Here is a 16,811-nt window from a genome sequence, read left to right on the forward strand (position 1 = left end):
TTGGAAAGACATTCACACTCTTTGCCTGGGCTCTCTGTCTACTTCCTTCCCTCTAAGACACTTTCTGGGTGATTTGCCTTGGAAGAGTGCTCTGATGAGGCCACTGTGAGTCTTTGGAAATTTCCAAACATTTTTTTTTTTTGACAATGAGGAATCATGTTTTGAATTTATAGCCCTTTCCTCTTCTCTTCTATGATCTGTGCTCCTGCCAAATTGAAAGTCCTGGGCTTTGTCCCTAGGCCCATGCTAATGTGTGCTCTTTCCCATCTCCTTGAGAGGCACAGGTCAAACGTATTCCCTGACTCTTTACTTGTCAACAATAATTTAGACATACTCTGAGTTCACAAGGCTACGTATCTTTTATGGCACTTACCACTTCAGGGATACACACACACATGCACACATACATACACACATAGCTGTGGGCTGTGGTTTTGGTACCAAATCCGTGGTCGTTTCGTTTCTGTACTCATTCAGTATTTTGCATTGCTTGATAAACACACACACTCACACACACACACACACACACACACTCACAAACACAATTAATTTAAATGTGGGTTAATATTGATGAGGCAACAGGATAAGACAAAATAATGAAGAACAGAAAGTCACATACACAAACACAATTTTAGTACCTATTGTACTAATGAATTGAGTTCCCCTTATCAATGCAAAAGGTGATTGAAATGTCATAATGTTTGTGGCTTTCTCTATCACAAAACAAATTCCCAAAGGAGTTGGACTAAATGGTGATCCTTATGGGAGTCAATTGACTCATATTGATCTAGCTGGATTCACTGTGGATTTGTACTCATAAAAATATTCATCATATTTATCCCTCCATCCCCTGAGCCCTCAGTAATTTGATTTCATAAATTTGTATTTTGGTTGGTATATAGGCATCTTTTCATATAGAAAAAAATGTTCTTGTTTCACTGAAGGAAATGTTTAATAATAATGTGATTTCCTCCGTTTTTGTTCATCTGGTTTTCTTGTTAATTTTATCCTTTCTACTATTTTCTGTGCACACATGAGTGCTCAGGAAATAATGCAGTTGGTTTTATCCCATGCTTGAACACAAGGACTCTTACCTGGGCAGCGAGCATGGTGCTCCACGCGAGTGTGCGCCCTCAGCCTCCCACACTCCCCTGGGGCTGCTTTCCAGGATCTATCATTCAGTCTGTGGGCCACTCCAGGGCATGTGTCTTGTTGTCACAGTGCCTTGCTACAAGTGCATTTTACAGTGATTTTCAACAACCTGAAGAGTGACATTATCACAGTGGGAACTCTGTTCTTTACCTTCCAGAGGGGACCTTATTCAGAAGGTCAGTATAGAAGCAGTTTAAAGCAGTGTTTTAGCTGCTAGGGCTGCAAATTCAGGGAGGCACACACTGAGAGAACAACCCCAAAGGTATTATCGGGATCAAATAAAAAGTTAGGTCAGCTGTGAGTGTGTGTGTGTGTGTGTGTGTGTGTGTGTGCATGTTTTAAAGGATGTGTTGAGGTTTTGTTGTATTAATGCCTGTGCCACAGAATTGGGAAATAAAACATCATAACTGATATTTCATATATACTCTCAAATAAAAAAAGAAAAAGAAACAAATTATAGATGCACAGGCAGGTGATTGATTGATAGTTAATCGGTGAGCTAGTGCTAGTTTCCTAGGGGTCATAACAAAGTAGCACAGACTGGGGTGGGGTGGAGAGTGGGGATTAAGGTGTGTTTGTGGAAACTGAAGTTCTGAAAGAAAGGCATGGACCAAGACGTGCTGTTTTTGGCATCTCTTGGTGACCATCTTCCTCCATTTTATCCTGACTTTGGTGGTGTTTGCCAACAATCCTCGTGACTGCATGACCCCAGTCTCATGGGTATCTTTTCTGTGTGCTCCTCCTGCCATCTTCCTTACAGGCATGTCCATGTATGTGTCAAAATTCTCCCATTTTATAAGGATGCTAGTTATGTTGGATTAGGGCTCATCCTAATGATTTCATTTTATCCTGATTATCTCTTTACGATCATATTTCCAAATAAGGTCAAAGTTGGAAGGCCCTCAGAACTGAAACTTCTGGGTATTCTTTTGCAGAGACATGATTCAACCCCATAACAAATTAAATAGATGGGTGGATAGATAGATAACTTAAGATCTATGGTACCACCTATTTGAAATACATATCATTTACTTTGAAGATTTTTCTTCAGATAATATCAATGTTCCTATAATATATGTATTTGTCCATGTCTTCTTAACTGGGCAAATATTCATAAATTAATATTAAAAGTTTGGAAGGTTCTAGGAATCAAATCCAGGGTCTCATGCATGCTAGGCAACTGCTGTACCACCTCCCATCCCTCCCATCTACTTCTATAGACCTAAAAACATTTTTGTGTTGCCAGTTATGTGCAAAATATTCTTAGTACTCTGTGCTTTGTGGGTGAAATAATTAAACACCATTCTTCTTTTAGAAATTCATTTTACACTTGTATATTTAATTAAACATCAAATATGTTCAGAGATTATTTTCACATTCAAATATCACTTTATCAGTTAAAACTTTGGGGACACTGAAGAAGTTTGAACTGTTTCTGCCTTCAATGCTTTAACGTGTAAAATGGGAGGAAAGGTTTACTTAGTGCAACACCTAAGGGAGAAAACATTGATTATGACTCCTATTTTAATTACACGACCATAAACACTACATCAGAAATCCAATTGGTACTAAAGTAGATTTGAATGAACCTTAAAATTAACATGACAAAAGGAAAATCCCTGTCTTTCTTTTCCATTGGTTCTTTTCTGAGATTGCTGCTGCCCTGTGTTGCCCATCTGATTGCTAAGACCACAAACCTAGGAATCATATGGAGGTACTTTTTCCCTCCTTCTCTCTTCTGACTCGGTGCTGAGACAGGTCTCCAAATCTCTGCTCTCCATCTCTACCACAGAGACTGTTTGTAGCCTACCAGCCTTTCTCTAGTCCATGCAAATCGTTTCACAATGGTCTCCTGCCCTTCACTTTTACCAGTTGCCAATACATTTTCCACAATGCAAACAGGATATTTTTTTTTCTTTTTTTTAATTGGTTGTTCAAAACATTACAAAGCTCTTTACATATCATATTTCATGCATTAGATTCAAGTAGGTTATGAACTCCCATTTTTACCCGTATACAGATTGCTACTTTTCCTATCCTCTACTATCCCCCCTCCCCTCCCCTCCCATCTTCTCTCTCTACCCCATCTACTGTAATTCATTTCTCTCCTTGTTTTTTTCACCATTCCCCTCATAACCTCTTATGTGTAATTTTGTATAACAATGAGGGTCTCCTTCCATTTCCATGCAATTTCCCTTTTCTCTCCCTTTCCCTCCCACCTCATGTCTCTGTTTAATGTTAATCTTTTCCTCCTGCTCTTCCTCCCTGCTCTGTTGTAAGTTGCTCTCGTGATATTAAAGAAGACATTTGGCATTTGTTTTTTAGGGATTGGCTAGCTTCACTTAGCATAATCTGCTCTAATGCCATCCATTTCCCTGAAAATTCCATGATTTTGTCATTTTTTTTAATGCTGCGTAATACTCCATTGTGTATAAATGCCACATTTTTTTATCCATTCATCTATTAAAGGGCATCTGGGTTGGTTCCACAACCTAGCTATTGTGAATTGTGCTGCTATGAACATCGATGTAGCAGTGTCCCTGTAGCATGCTCTTTTTAGGTCTTTAGGGAATAGACTGAGAAGGGGAATAGCTGGGTCAAATGGTGGTTCCATTCTCAGCTTTCCCAGGAATCTCCATACTGCTTTCCAAATTGGCTGCACCAATTTGCAGTCCCACCAGCAATGTACAAGTGTACCCTTTTCCCCACATCCTCGCCAGCACTTGTTGTTGTTTGACTTCATAATGGCTGCCAATCTTACTGGAGTGAGATGGTATCTTAGGGTGGTTTTGATTTGCATTTCTCTGACTGCTAGAGATGGTGAGCATTTTTTCATGTACTTGTTGATTGATTGTATGTCCTCCTCTGAGAAGTGTCTGTTCAGGTCCTTGACCCATTTGTTCATTGGGTTATTTGTTTTCTTATTGTTTAATTTTTTGAGTTCTTTGTATACTCTGGATATTAGGGCTCTATCTGAAGTGTGAGGAGTAAAGATTTGTTCCTATTTACCTCTCTTATTGTTTATCTTGCTGAGAAAAAAACTTTTTAGTTTGAGTAAGTCCCATTTGTTGATTCTTGTTATTAACTATTTTTAAAACATAAGTTTGATCACTTAGGATCCCTTTGAGAACTTCTCTTAGAGGAAGTTGGATCCTTATCATGTCCTTTGAGATTCTGGGTGGTCTTCCTTATCTACTGATCTCTTTCTCCAATTTAAACTACCTCCCTCTTGATACTGGCCATTTTTTGTTTTTGTTTTTTAAGCCCTTCTTACTAAGCCCAATTTCCTGCTCCAGGATCTCTGGAAAGCAGATACTCTCACCCTGTACCACCATCACCACCCTCCCTAGGACCTTGGTACCCACTGTATTGCTAGGAGTGCTCTCCATTTCTTCTTTAGTCAGACAGTTCCTTCCCACTCCTCAAGTCCTGAATTAGCTCTCTTTCTCAATGCATTTAATGTTCTCTGACATTCAAACCACTCAATAATATTGCTGACCTCCATTGAACCATGTTCATCCCTTTTATAACTCTCAGCAAAGTTGCAATTTGATATTTATTTATTTTTTTATTTTTTAATTAGTTACACATGACAGTACAATGACCTTGACATAGCATACATTTGAATCACATGGGATACAATATCTCATTTTTCTGAGTGTACAGGTTGCAGAATCACATTGGTTATGTGTTCACATATATACACACAGTAATAATAATGTCTGTTTCATTCTACTATCCTTCCTATCTCCCCAACCCCTCTCTTCCCCTCCCCTCACTTCTCTCTACCTAATCTAAGGTAGCCCATTTTTTTCTCACATCTTCATACATGTATTTTGTATAACAATGAGGGTCTCCTTCCACCATCCATGCAATTCCCTTTCTCTCTCCCTTTCCCTCCCACCCCTCTTCCCTATGTAGAGCTAATCTTCTTCCCATGATCTTATTTTCTTCCCCATTTTGAGTCACCCTCCTTATATCAGAGAAGACATTCAGCATTTGTTTTTTAGGGTTTTACTAGCTTCACTTAGCATAATCTGTTCTAATGCCATCCATTTCCCTGGAAATGCCATGATATTATTTTTTAGTGCTGAGTAATATTCCATTGTATATATATGCCACATTTTTTTTTATCCATTCATCCATTGAAGGGCATTTAGGTTGGCTCCACAGTCTAGCTATTGTAAATTGTGCTGCTATAAACATTGATGTGGCTGTGTCCTTGTAGTATGCTGTTTTTAGGTCTTTTGGGTATAGTCTGAGAAGAGGAATAGCTGGGTCAAATGGTGGTTGGTTCCATTCCCAGCTTTCCAAGGAATCTCCATACTGCTTTCGAAATTGGCTGCACCAATTTGCAGTCCCACCAGCAGTGTATGAGTATACCTTTTTCCCCCCGCATCCTTGCCAACACTTGTTATTGTTTGTCTTCATCGTGGATGAAAGGAAAGTGACCACAACACTCAGAGCAACCAAGAGATCTTTATTGCAGCAGTGCAAAAGAGAAGAAAAGAGAGAGAGAGAAGAAAGAGCAAGAGAGACAGAGAGAGCAAGAGAGAGAGGGGCCCAGCAGGAAGGAGTTTTTATAGCCCAAATCTAATGGGGTCTCTGGGTCTGCAAGCTGCCTTGTTGGCACAAGAGTATTAAGTGTTCAGCCTTGGCAGTGGGTTGAGTGTTCAGCCTTGAGCAGGGGCTTGGGCGTTTGGGCTTGAAGCAAACAGGTGATAAAGAACCAGAGGGTTTGAGAAGCCAGGTCATCCTGCAGCTAACTTTGTTTGGCATGCCCTGCAGACAACTTACTCAGCCTGTCCTGCACCTAACAATGGATTCCATTCTTACTGGAGTGAGATGGTATTTTAGAGTAGTTTTAATTTGCATTTCTCTGATTGCTAGGGATGAAATCTAAATTGTTTTAGTACATATTAAATTAATTCAAAAAGAGAGTTCAATAAAAATTAAATATTTGTAATAATTATGCAATAAGCTAAACTATTACATGAGGACATCCAAATGCAGACTTGCTTAAACAGGATAGACATATGTACTTCTCTCCCCAAGTGGTTCCTATGTCTGCAGCCTTTGGCTAGAGACACAGCTTCTCTACTCCAGAAGTCCTATCTTATTTCTCTTCCACCCCCCACAGGGATACCCTCATGATTCCTACTGATGCCTGGTGCCTGTGCACCACTCTCCAGCCATGGTGAATGGGGAAGAAATCCTGGAAGCAGCTACCTCTTCAAGAAGTTGGCCCAGAGCCCCGTGCATCACTTCAGATCACCTCCTCCTGTTCTAAACTTGATGGCACATCTACTGCCAGCTGCAAAAGAGCCTCTTATTGGATAGCTACTGCTCAGCAAAAATCCTTGATTTTCTAATTAAAGGGAAGAAGAAAATGGATGTCGTGTATTAATTAGCAGTTTCTGCTCCGAGTCCCTCTTACCATGTATACTCTGTTTTGCTCCCCTGGAACTCCCATTATTTGTCAACTCCAAATACTTCAAAACACACACACACACACACACACACACACACACACACACACAACACACACAAATCACACTTTCTATTGTGTCTTTGTCTTTGCTAACTTTTCTTCCATATGAGTGATGGTATAATATACCAACTATTATGCATCTTGGATTTTTTTTAGCCTCATATTAGCCTTGGAATTCTTCCTATATCTTTTAAGTTTCGTTATTTGTTCTTCTAGCAGGTGGTATTATGTACCATGCGTTTGAAGAGTCACGTTCCCTGATTGATGGACATACAGATTTCTTCCACTTACTGTTGTTTTTCTAAAACAAATCTGGCAGCAGTGCCCACCCTACAAAGAAAGTGGTTTTGAGGATGGGCTCTGAACTCACACTGCCAGAGTTTCATGTCTGGTTCTAACAAATCCCTAATTTTAAAATGTTGAGAAGTTACTCAACTTCTCTATGCTCCAGCTTCTTCAAAATGGGCAGAACAATAATAGTGCTTGTTTATTTGGGTTGTAAAGATTAAACAAGCTAATAGACAAAGCACCATACCTTCACAGAGAAAACACTCAGAGATGTCAAATAAAATCATTATTAAACTTTTGATTTTGAAATAACTCTAGACTCATATTGAAGCTTTGAAAATAATAGAATTACCAGGTATGCTTCCTTCAGTCATATTATCTTAGAGAACAATAGTATAATTATCAAAACCAGAAATTGACTAGTACATCGAATTTTATCAGCTTTATCAGTTGTAATATAATTTTATTGATGTGTATATCTGTGAAATTTCACCAAATGCATACATTTGTATAACCACTGCCAAAATCAGGGTGAAATATTCTCACATCTCCCTCAAAACTTCCTTCCTATTACACCTTTAAGTCATACTAATCATACAACCCTTATTCTTAGCAACACCTAACATGTTTTTCTTCACTACAATTTTGTGGTTTATAGAAAAAATAAAACATACTGATTCCTTTACTCAGAATAATGCCTCTGAAATCCACTCAATTGTTGTACATTTCAATTTTATTTTTAATTGATGAATAATATTCCATTAACTAGACATACCATAATTTACTTATTCACCCAGTGTATTAATTTCATGTGGCTGCATAAAATTTACTATAAACTTGTGACTGTAATCAACAGTAATTTATTCACTCAGAGCTCTAGAGGTCAATAGTCCAAAATCAGTATTACTAAGCAGAAATCAAGGTGTCAGCTGAAGAACAGAGCTGTGATCCTTTTGAAAATCCCAGAACAGAACCTGTTCCTTGCCTTTTCGTGATTTTTTGACATATAGTGTCACCTCTTCATTCTCTGTCTTTGGCTTTATTTAACCACCTCTTTTATTAGATTTACATTTACGTATTTCATCATTTGGGGCTCTACTGTAAATATCATGATTTTAAAAAATTTTATGTCTGTATATTTCTTAGTAGTACTCAGAAATGAAACAGACTCCTATGTGCTGATATGTTCTCCTGTGATCTCTCTAAACATTATTTCTAGGACTTGTTGTTGTTACTTTTAGATTCCTGTGACTTCTACATACAAGAATAATTTCTTCAGCAAGTAGAACTTTTATTCCTTCCGTTCTATCTGTAGGCCTCTGTCTTTCCTTTTTTGTGTTGCCTTGTTTAATCATTGGGGGAAAACACTCAATTCTTCACTGTCAAGAACAATGTTAATTCTAGGTTGTAAGATCTTCTTTATGAAGTTGAAGATGTCCCCCTCTATTAACACTGTATGAGACTTTTTATCAGGTGTGGATATAGAATTTTGTCCAGTGATTTCTTTGAATTGCTTGAGAAGATCCTTAATTTTCAAACACTGAACCATCCCTGTATTTCTGAAACAAATACCTCTTTATTACCATCCAGTATTTTAATATGCTGTTGGATATAGTTTGTTCAGATTTTGGTGAAAATATTGTGCCATATGTATGTGGGATATTGGTGTACTATTTTCTTTTACTCTTTTTTTAATCTTTGTTATTTTGGGGGTTCTGTCTTAATCTCATTTAAGTACTGAGGTAGCACTGCACTCATAAAATCATTTCGATTTAATTTTCTCCTCTTGTATTCTCTGTAAACCTATAGAACTAATGTTATTACATTTTTAGATATTTGGTTACTTTGAAAAGAGAAATAATCTGGGTCAAGATTTGTCCTTTTGTTTTTTTTTTTCTTTTTTTTTTTATTGGTCGTTCATAACATTACATAGTTCTTAATACAACATATTACACGGTTTGATTCAAGTGGATTATGAACTCCCGCTTTTACCCCGTATACAAATTGCTGTATCACATCAGTTACCCTTCCATTGATTGACATATTGCCTTTCTAGTGTCTGATGTATTCTGCTGTCTGTCCTATTCTCTACTATCCCCCCTCCCCTCCCCTCCCCTCCCCTCCCCTTTTCTCTCTCTACCCCTTCTACTGTAAATCATTTCTTCCATTTGTATTATCTTGTCTTACCCCTCCTTTCCTCTTATATGACATTTTGTATAACCCTGAGGATCGCCTTCCATTTCCATGCAATTTCCCTTCTCACTCCCTTTCCCTCCCACCTCTCATCCCTGTTTAATGTAAATATTCTTCTCAAGCTCTTCGTCCCTACCCTGTCCTTGTTAACTCCCCTTATATCAAAGGAGTCATTTGGTATTTGTTTTTTAAAGATTGACTAGCTTCACTTAGCATAATCTGCTCTAATGCCATCCATTTCCCTCCAAATTCTATGATTTTGTCATTTTTTAATGCAGAATAATACTCCATTGTATATAAATGCCACATTTAAAAAAAAAAAAAAAAAAAAAGATTTGTCCTTTTGAAGCTTTGTAAATAACAAATATTATTTTTGTATTCTTTTTCTTTAATTTTCTTTGTTCTTTTTAGTTATACATGACGGTAGAATGTATTTTGACCATTATACATACAGGGAGTATAATTTCTCATTCTTGTGGTTGTACATGATGTAGATTTACACTGCTCGTGTATTCATATAGGAACATAGGAAAGTTATGTCCAAGTCATTCTACCATTTTTCCAATTCCTATCCTCCCTTCTTCCCTCCTTCCCCTTGTTCAATTCGATGAACCACCCCTCATCCCTTCCCCCAGTGTATCAAAGAGAACATACCCAAGAGAACATATCAAAGAGAACATTTGGCATTCAGTTTTGGAGGGTTGGCTGATTTCACTTAGCATGAAAGTCTCTAATTCCATTCATTTACTGGCAAAAGCCATAATTTAATTCTTCTTTATGGCTGAGTAATATTCCATTGTATATATATTTTCTTTATCCATTAATCTGTTAAAGGACACCTGGATTGGTTCCACAGCTTAGCTATTAAAGATTGAGCTGTTGTAAACTTTGATATGGCAGTGTCACTGTAGTATGATGATTTTAAGTCCTCTGAGTATATGCTGAGGAATGGGATAACTGGGTCAAATGGTGATTTCATTCCAAGTTTGAGAAATTTTTGTACCGCTTTCTATAGTGGTTGCACCAATTTGTTGTCATACCACCAATATATGAGTGTACCTTTTCCCCCCACACACCCTTGTCAACATTTATTGTTACTTGTATTCTTGATAATTGCCATTCTGACTGGAATGAGTTGAAATCTCAGTGTAGTTTTAATGTGCTTTTGTCTAACTAGTTGATGTTGAATATTTTTTCATTTATTTGTTGACCATTTGTATTTTTTCTTCTGTGAAGTGTCTGCTCCGTTCCTTTTCCCATTTATGGATTGGGTTATTTGATTTTTTTGGTGTTAAGTTTTTTGAGTTCTTTATATATATCCTGGAGATTGATGCTCTATCTGAGGTGCAGGTGGTAAAGATTTTTCTCCCATTCTGTATACTCTATCTCCACATTTTTAATAGTTTCCTTTGCTCTGAAGAAGCTTTTTAATTTTATACAATCTCATAAATTGATTCTTGATTTTAGTTCTTGTGCTTTAGGAATCTTAAGGAATTTGCTTCCTAAACCAACATGGTGGGGATTTGGTCCTACTTTTCTTTTTTTCCTAGAAGGCACAGGGTCTCTAATCGAATGCTTTGGACCTTAATGTGCTTAGGGTTTTGTGACTCCTAAAATTAGATAGGAGTCTAATTTTATTTTACTATATATGGATTTCCAATTTTCCCAGCACCGTTTGTTGAAGAGGCTACCTTTTCTCTAATGGTATACTTATGGCACTTTTGTCTGGTATGAGATAACTTTATTTATGTGGGCATGACTCCGTGTCTCCTATTCTGTTCCTTTCTGTTTTGGTGCCAATACCATGTTGTTTTTGATACCATAGTTGTGTAGTATAATTTCAGGTCTGGTATTGTGATGCCTCCTGCTTTACTTTTCTTGCTGAACATTGCTTTGGCTATTCTGTGTCTCTTATTTTTCCAAATGAATTTCATCACTGATTTTTCTGTTTCTATGGAGAACATCATCAGAAACTTAATAGGAATCACATTGAATCTGTACAGTGCTTTTGGTAGTATGATAGATTGACAATAGTAGTCTGCCTATCGAAGAACATGGGAGATTTTTGTTATCTTCTAAGGTCTTTGTCAATTTCTTTAGTGTTCTGGAGATTGAATTGTAGAGATCTTTCACCTATTTTGTTAGATTGATTTACAAATATTTAATTTTCTTTAAGGCTAATGTGAATGGGATAGTTTTCCTAATTTCAGTTGATTCATCACTGATGTATAGGAATGCAATTGATTTGCGGGTGTTAATTTTATATTCTGTTACTTTGTTGGATTTGTTTATAAGTTCAAGAAGTTTTCTGGTGAAGTTTTTTTGGCGTCTTCTAAATATAAAATCATGTCACCAGCAGAGAGGAATAGATTGAGTTCTTCTTTTCCTATATGTATCCCTTTAATTTCTTTCATTTGTATAATTGCTGTGGCTAAAGTTTATAAGACTGTGTTGAAAAGAAATAGTAAAAGAGGGCATCTCTGTCTTGTTCCAGTTTATATAGTGAATGCTTTCAATTTTTCTCCATTTAGAATAATGGTGGCCTTGGGTTTAGCATATGTAGCTTTTACAATGATGAGGTATGTTCCTACTGTCCCTAGTTTTTCCAGTGTTTTGAACAAGAATGGCTACTATATTTTGTCAAATTATTTTTCTGCATCTATTGAGTCTTAAGTCTATTGATGTGATGAATTGCATTTGTTGATTTCTCTACATAGAACCAAACTTGCATCCCTGGGACGAACCCCACTTGATCATGGTGCAATACCTTTTTTAATATGTTTTTGTATGTGATTTGCCAGAATTTTTATTGATGATTTTTGCATCCATGTTCATGAGGGATATTGGTCTGAAGTTTTCTTTCCTTAATGTGCCTATCTAGTTTGGGTATTAGGGCAATATTAGGTTCATAGAATGAGTTAGGAGTGTTCCCTCCTTTTTTATTTTATGGAACAATTTGAGGAGTGTTGGTTAGTTCTTCTAACTAACAATCTGGTAGGATTTGGCTGAGAATCCATCTGGTCCTGGGTTTTTCTTTTTTGGTAGGCTTTTGATTTTGTCTTCACTTTCATTGTTTGAAATTAATCTGTTTAACTTTTCTATGTTATCCTGATTCAATTTGGGTAGGTCATATGTCTCCAGAAATTTATCAATATTTTGTATTTTATTAGAGGATACATTTTCATAATAGGTCCTGGTTATCATCTCTATTTCAGTATATCCATTGTTATATTTCCTTTTTAATTAAAAAATTTAGAAATTTGAGTTGTCACTCTCTTTTACTAGCTTGGGTAAGGGTTTATCAATTCTATTGATGTTCTCAAAGAACCAACTTTTTTGTTTTGTCAATTCTTTGGATTGATTCTTTTGTTTCAATTTCATGGATTTCAGCTCTGATTTTAATGATTTCTTGTCTTTTACTGCTTTTGGTGTTTATTTGTTCTTTTTCTAGAGTGTGGATTTGTAATGTTAGTTTATTTGTCTATTGACTTTTTATTTTTTTATTGAATGAGCTCAATGAAATAAACATTCTTCTTAGTACTGCCTTTATACAGTCCCAGGGATTTTGATGTGTTGTGTTGCTACTCTCATTTACCTCTAAGTACTTTATTATTTCATCCTTGATTTCTTCTGCTGTACATTCATGATTCAATAGCAAGTTATTTAGTCTCCAGGCAATGTCATAATAATGTGCCTTCTTATGGGTCTGTTGTAATTTTGTTTATTTGGGGTCCTGTAAGCCTCTTCCATTTGATTTTCCATTGTATTCTTTAGGTTTGGAAACTTTCTGATATTATTTCATTGAAAAGATTTTGCATTCCTTTTATTTGTATCTCCACACCTTCCTTTATCCCAATAACACTTATAATTGCCTTTTCAAGTTATCCCATATTTCTTGGGAGTTCTTCCCATGGTTTCTTAAAATTTTTTTCTCCACAGTCAACTTTGTTTTCAAGATTATATATTTTGCCTTCATTGCTTGAAATTCTTCTAAGTAATCTAGTTTGTTTGTGATACTTTCAACTGAATTTTTAATTTGGTTTATTGATTCCTTCATTTTGAAGGCTTCTGCTTTTTTTTCTTTTTGAATCTCTGTCTCTTTATTGAAGTGATCTTTCACTTCTTATATTTTTTTCCTCTGATTTCACTTCTTATACTGTCCTCTACTTTGCAGATTAGTTTAACTATGTACATTCTAAACTCTTGCTCTGCCTTTTTTTTTCCCACTGTGGTGTCAATGGATTCTGCTCTTTGTTTGTTTGGGGCAATTTGTTCTCTTATTTTTTTCATGTTTCTATATCTACCCATCTAACATTCTGGATCTGAGCCAGTAGAGTTTCTACCCTGTAGACTTATAGTGTTTCTTAAAGTTTCAGTGTCCTTTATTCTTTAGGGGGAGATAGGTAATAACAATAACCAATGCAAACAATTACAGCATTAAACCACATATTCATAAAAAATAGCTGGCTTCAACATTGCTTGAAGTTAGGGGGAAAAATAAAATATGAATATGTATAAATACCCATGTACCATTAAGGTCACAATTAAACAGAGTAATTTTTTTTTTTTTTTTTTTTTTTTTACGAAAAAGGAAAAAAAGAAAAAAACCTTGTTGAAAAGTTAAAGACTTCTTTCAGGTGGAGTTCAAAAGATTTTCATCAGATTTAATTGGGGTCATCTGGAGCTTGATGGCTTGCTGGAGTGAGAGAGGTAATCCCACAGGCAGAACTCCTGGAGGCAGCCTTTAGGCTTAGGTGAGCTCCAGGCTCTTCATTAAAGGCCAATTGTTTGGGAGATTTTAAATCAGTGCACCACCAGGGCCCAGTAATTTCTGGTCCTTGCTGGAAGGCTGTACCCCTGGAATCTCCCCTGGGTTCCACTCATGTAGTGGGAGACCCAATTCTTAGTCCCCTACATCACCTGTGGACTCTCCCCATTTCCTGGTTTTGGATTCAGTCTCCAAACAATTTCTTCTGCTCCACCCGTCTGAATTCCTAGCCAGTCTATCTCTCTCAGCCAGTCCTGTAAGCAACCAGATTGGAGGGGGAGCTATATGGGTTTCAACAACAAGTTATTCCCTTTGTAAACATCTCTCCACATTTTTTCTCCTAGACACTTAAGTACACTTTATGTCACGCAGTATGAGTTTACTGAGCCTGTATTTCAGGCCAAACTCTGGTTTGCCAGGAATCGGCTCTCTCTATTGCTAACCCAGCCCCCACACTGAAAATTGGTTTCTTACTTCGTCCTCTGCAGCTGCCAGGAGAGATGGTGGGTGGCTTCTTTCCTGAACAAGGATGTTGTGCAGCATGTCTTTCAGGTTTGTTGGGCAATGTCCTTGATCTCTAAATTCTTCATACCCAGATACTCCTTGGGCCTCCTAAATTTGCAGTTTCCTTGGATTCTCTTATCCCTCCACTTCGCTTGTGGAGGGACCACACTGGCTGGTACTTCCAGCCTGGCCTTAGGCCACTGGGGATTTCTTCCTTATTTTATTATATCCAACCTGCTGAGTCCTAAATTTGCTTTGAATGTCCAGTTTAAATTCCAGTAAAATGATGACCCCATCCTTGACTTTTTTTGTTGTTGTTGTTCACCCACCTTGCTGAGAAGCTGCATATCTGTTTTCTTGGTTTCACATCACAAAGCAACCAGGAAAACCACCTCCTCTATTCTGCCATCTTGAAAACCTCCAACGAATAATATTTCTTTTTTGAGCATAGAAATAATATTATAGTATTCAGCTTATCTGTTTTCTTTTCATTGGGTTATAGGAATTTGTGACTTTCAAGCAATCTATATTTCACCTGTCTACATAGTAGAGTTCTGTATAATATTCTTTGTCCCTTGTTAATGTCTTAGGTTTTGCAGTGTAATCCATGTTTCATTGCAGATATTTGTGAGTTTTTTTTTTAATTTCTCTTTTTATATTTTATTTATTCTGGAAATTTATCATTTAACTAATATTTTTAAGGTCATATTTTCTTTGTTTTTTTTTTTTCAATTTTCTCTTTTAAAACAACGGCTTATGTATTATTTTGTTTAGTTTTTGGCCTTACTAGGAATTGAAACCAGGGCCTCTGAATACTAGACAAGTGCTCTGCCACTGAGCTGCACCCCATTTCATTTTCTCTTCTCAACTCCACTGATTTACTCTATACTCTAATTTTCTTTCTTCTACTTTCTTGGGATCAATTTTGATCTTTATTTAAGTTCCTGAGAATCTTAAAATTTAGAATCTCAGATTTTGGTTTGAAATTTCCTTTTGTTTAAAAATCAGAGGTCTCATCTATAAATCTTCTTCAAAGCTCTGTCGTCTTTGCATCCCATGGATGTTAACAGATAGCATTTTCATTTTCAGGATGTACACGTATAAACCTTTAGATGAAATAAATATAGGCTCAGTATGAATTGCAAAATTAATGTGTGAGACCTCTGAGTTCTTCTTCCATCTTCCCATATTGGTGAAATACTCAACATAAACTATAGATTTCAAAATAAGAAATTTATGTCAGCATATACCCTTTTAAAATAGATTCTGACCCTATTTCAGTTTCATAAATATATACATGCATTTGTATGCATATGTTAGTGTATAATTTTAAGTAACTGGTCATATTAATGTTTAATATTTATTTTTCTAATTTTTATTAAGACCTTTTTTTTTTTGGTCCATAGGTTACTTTCACACATGTTGGTAAGTTGCTTTCTTTAAAGCTTTCCCATTTTGTCTGTAAAACTTGATGCCTAATTTAATTACATTATGGTCACAGAACATATTTTGTTATTTTGAATGGTACTTGTTCTTAATTTTTAAATGATCCTTATGTGGTTTTTCTTAATAAATCTTTCACATGAACTTGAAAATAATATGTATTCGGCTGTTGCTGGTTCTAGCATTGTACAAATGTTGGTTAGGTTTTGTTCATCAATTGCATTGTTCAGTTTTTCTATATCTTTGTTGGTTTTCTGTCTGGTGGGTTTTCCTATTATTACCTTCAATTATGCCACTTTTGCTTCATGTACATGGACATGATTACATGTTAAGGATTGTAATAACTACTTGATTCATTTTATCTCTATTGAATATTTCTCTTTGTCCCTAGTCTATGCATTGATATAAAGTTTACTTTCTCTGATATTGATATTGCTATTTTGTTTGCTCTTAGGTTAGAGTTTCTATGGTACATTTTTCTCCATCTTTTTACATGTAACTCACATTGTACTTAAGTTGAAAATTAGTTACTTACATACTGCATAGAGTTGAGTCTTTTTTTTAAGTCTGATAATCTCTGACTTTTGATTAGTATGGCAATTTCATTTACACTTAATATAATCATTGCTACCTGGGAATTAGACCTATCATTTCATTAGTTTCTATTTATATTTTCCTTCATCTATTATTCTGACACATTGAGAGTTACTTAAACATGTTTTACTATTTTTTTTTACTATGCATATACCAGTTGAGAATATGTATGTCCCGTGGTCTTTCTTAATGTATACATTGATGGTGATATTTCTTGATTCCTGATGTTGCAAGTTTCCCTCTGTTATCATTTTCTCTTTTCCAGAAATACTTGGTTTTGTTAATCCTTCAGAGCAAGTTAGCTGATAATAACTAGTTTTAGTTTCTTTCATCTTTTCTTCATCCAAGAATATCTTCATTTCACCTTATTTCATGTAG

The sequence above is a fragment of the Urocitellus parryii genome, chromosome 6, assembly GCF_045843805.1.
Source record: "Urocitellus parryii isolate mUroPar1 chromosome 6, mUroPar1.hap1, whole genome shotgun sequence".
In the NCBI taxonomy this organism is placed as follows: Eukaryota; Metazoa; Chordata; class Mammalia; order Rodentia; family Sciuridae; genus Urocitellus; species Urocitellus parryii.